The sequence below is a fragment of the Alligator sinensis genome, unplaced genomic scaffold (assembly GCF_000455745.1).
Source record: "Alligator sinensis unplaced genomic scaffold, ASM45574v1 scaffold579_1, whole genome shotgun sequence".
NCBI classification, from domain to species: domain Eukaryota; kingdom Metazoa; phylum Chordata; order Crocodylia; family Alligatoridae; genus Alligator; species Alligator sinensis.
The window spans coordinates 2,112,030-2,115,879 of NW_005842023.1; the positions used below are offsets into that span (position 1 = coordinate 2,112,030).

The following is a 3,850-nucleotide window of genomic DNA, read 5'->3' on the forward strand; positions in this document are numbered from 1 at the left end:
GTGTCTCCCACCCCCCATCCCACCTCTTACAGCAAACCAGGCGAGGCGGTGCGAAGAGCCCTCCGCCCGGCGAGCTGATCGCGAGCTGTTTTATCTAATAAATACCTCGCCCCCCAGCTCCGAGCTGTGGCTTCACTCGCATGGAAATAAACCCCTCCAAGCACATCCCTCTGCGCCGGGCAGGCAAGGGTCCCCCTCCCACCCCCGGTTGTGGGTGTCTGGTTGCTGTCTCTCAGCGGATCCAATAGATTCAGCCCCCTCCAGCCCTCGCTGCCCCTTCCCAGAGCTGGAGTCGAGGGGAAGAAAGAAAGAAAAAAAAAAAAAAAGGAAACAATACAAAAGAGACAGGGGAGAGAGCTGGAAGGGAACCGAGGGGTAAACTCAGCCCCGTTGATCATTTCTCTGTGCAAGAGAGAAATCACGTCTCATCTCTCGCCAGATCCTTTAGCACCGTATGCCAGGGTTAGAAAACTCTGCCCGGTGGTTTATTCTGCCCACGTTTTGGTCGTGATCGACAGCCACTACAACAATAGTCCATGATTTCCCCCCTCCCAGGGCAGGAGAGTCGGAAGTGTTTGTACCGCTGCCTGCTTGGGATGATTGAGACGTGCACAATTTTAGAGAAAAAAAAATCCTATAGATATAAACCTAGTACTGCTGTCCCAAGACCCTTATTGTGCCGGGGTCGGAAGCGGAGCCTGCAAATAAGTCGTGATCTGGGGGGTTGTTTTTTTTTCTTCTGTGCGTTGCGAAGTGAGGGTAGGGGTCGGTTTCAGAAGGTGCAAGTCAATGCGGTTTGTAAAGCAAATCGATGCATCGCCCATGACCGTTGTACCCGCTCCCGAGTTACTTCTTCATTTAACGAAATAGGGCGCCAGTGGTGGAAGAAGAGAGGTTCTGAATAACGAATACAGGACTACTCCTACTGCCATTCATTTCAAATGATAAACTTGAAAATGACTCCTCTGCATCCGAGGGCTAGGGAGCTGTACACAAATGAACGATCGCATCAATGAATTAAGTGATCCATTGATGCCCTCAAAATAGACCTTTGCTGTAATCTGTTGTATTAGTTTCAGGTGGAAAAATCCCAACGAACGGATCCTAGTCATAAACCCGAGATAGAGAGCAGAGTGGCCATCCTTAGCAGCATGGTATGTCTGGCTGAGTCGGTTTTCTGGTATAGAGATTTTCAGTTGCTGAATCACAGATATTTCTTTTTCCCCGGATAAAAAAAAAAAAAAAAAAAGCTATTCTCCGCAAAGAAGCTGCACATAGTTTGGGAAACGAGGAAATCTAGATCGTGAGATTCAAGAAGCCGGGAACGGGGAGGGAGGTAAGGCTGGACGTGGCAAGAAGAGGGCTGTGATGTTAGAGCCAAGAGCAGAGAGAGGGAGAGGTGAAGCTGTGACTAGGTATAAATATCAACAGCCAGCGGCTGCAAAACACTTCACCCCTAGGTCTGAGCTGAGCAGAACCGACAGCCAGCTGTTTGGATCCACCTGTGGGCTTTAATCAGCCCAAATAGTATTCCTTCACTGTGTCTCTGTGGGGTTCTCTTTCTTTCACCTTAATAAAAAGGGTGGAAGTAAAGGCTGCAAACACACACACACACTGAAGTTTTTATGAAACTGTTAAGAGCAAGTCCTCCCTGTCTGAAAATGATTTGCCATGGTTGAAACCAGGGCTTGGGGATCCTTCGCACAATTCTTAAAAAAAAGAAGAAAAAAAGAGGAAGCTGGATTGCTTTGCTCCTCCAATGTACACAGTTGTTAACGCGGCCAACCTGTTTCGTTTCTGTCGCCCAGCCATAAAACACATCCCAAATGTTGCTCTTTCATCCAGAGGCCAGCTTGAACATGACAATAAACAAATAAATAAGTCATCTAAAACTCAGCTCTGTCGCATAGCTGAGTATACTAAACACCAATACAAATTACTTTTTTTTCCCTGGGTTGCATCCAGACTGGAAAAGCAGACGGAAAACGGATCTTTTTACTTCTGAAAAACGTTCCCCCCCCCCCCCGAAATACTGTTTGCACATGCCAGTTACTAGTCTGACAATGGCAACTTTTGTACCTTGACGAGAGAAACCAGAGTCTTACTGCTTGCAGATCTGTAATTTAACACACGCTAAGCATTGCATCACTTCGCAGCAAGAGAAGACAGAGAGATAAGTGTTATTGCAAAATATATTAGATGCAATATATTTCGGTTTAAAAACAAAAAAACAAAAAACAAAGCGCCTCAGTGTTTCTGCTCAATTCAAGTTAGAAATAGCGTGAAAAAACTTGAGCGGTGTCCTGGTAAAATGGTAAGCTATTTCAAGTTAGGTTATTTAAATAGAAAAGAACAATGCTTAGTGGAAATGAATGTGAGATATATGGAAATCGTTTTAATTGCACTTAAAAACCGTGGGAAAAAAACTGGTTGATCTGAGCTGGGAAACGTAAAGTCTTTTTCTTTCTGTCTTTCTTTCTTAGCAAAACAGAGGTGGGGGGAGGGGGGAGTTAAGACACAACGTGTTGAAATTACATCTAACATAATATATAGAGCACTGCCTCAAAGTTCAGTATTTGGGGGAAAGTATGTAATTAAACAAGAACAGGTGAAATGCAGAAGAGTAAATGCTAACAGGGACACTGTATTTATTACAAGGCGAGTATTTAGTACAGAAGTGGAACCGGAATGTCTGAGTCTTACAATATATAAGCGATTTCCTTTCCCACTACTTCCAACCTCCCCCCACCGCCGCCCCCTTCCCCTTCGCCTTTCTTGTTTAATATTTTGGATGACCGGTAGATTAGTTATTCAAAAGAAAAGGCAGGATTGTTAAAACACTGCCGGGGAAATCATGTTCACATTGTTTCTACGCGGTGTGGTTTCCAGAGCAAGCAAACATAGTAAAAAGTGAGGGAAGGGGTATTGAAATCAGGGCAGCCAAAAGGGGCTTCTGACACATCTTCGGAGTGAAAGTTTGTTACAAACCCTGGGGTGCGTGGGTGTGAAACTCATCTCACACGGACACACGGGCGCGATGCAGACACCGCCACTTCATCATGGTCCTACCAAGTAATGAGATTTTAGAGGCAAGGATTAGTGGGCTAAAAAAAAAAGGAAAAAGAAGAGAAGAAGGTGGCGGGTTGGATTTAAAATCTCATGGCATTGTCAAATATGTTTAAAACACGAACAACTCTTCATTCCCATTCACGATTTTTAAAGGGACAAACCCAGAGTTTTGGTGCCTGATGCAGATTCACGCGGTTAAAAAAAGGAGACGACTTGTTTTCTCCCTCGGTGTTTCCCCTCAGCTCATTGCTTGATTCCTGTTCAGATGTGCATCTAAACAGGTCATTAGAGCCCAGATTCTATTTCTGACAGGCAAACAGGAGGTGGCATGAACAAAAATCAAGTCCTGCCAGTTGTGCCCTTTAACGGTTTGGGACCTCATTTTCCCCATGTCCACACCCCTGTTTGGCCACTATGTGAAATCTTTTGCAGACCGATGTTCTCTCCCACCCTCATCAGAAATGATGAAGCATCGCATCCCCCAGCATATCTGTAAGGAGCACCCGAGCAAGCCAGTTAAAAGACGAGTCGAAAGCAATCTGCCCGGCTTCTTAAAAACAGAGGCAGCGGGCACTTGCTTTGCAGACTGGGAGAGGAAAGCCCTGGGTGGCTGATGAATAAAACGCTGGTCAAATGGAAGAAAGGCTCCTCTTCAGGGGCGTTTGGTCCGGCAGCTGGCTGGAAGGAGCGTGGTGCTGGGGAGGAAGGGGGGCCTGTCACCCTCCTCCTCCCACCAGCCCATACAAACGTGTCCCCCTTCCTGGCTCGTGAGAAGAGTGGC

The 3,850-nt window shown here is 46.1% G+C and overlaps 1 long non-coding RNA gene across 1 annotated transcript in view; it reads right to left on the bottom strand.

Annotated features, from left to right (window-relative positions):
* LOC112550053 overlaps nt 1-541 on the bottom strand; it is a 3,610-nt gene extending 3,069 nt beyond the window's left edge. The window contains exon 1 of the long non-coding RNA XR_003093719.1: nt 106-541. This is a non-coding gene — a long non-coding RNA (uncharacterized LOC112550053). The remainder of the gene's footprint in view (nt 1-105) is intronic.
* Nucleotides 542-3,850: the final 3,309 nt, after the last annotated feature.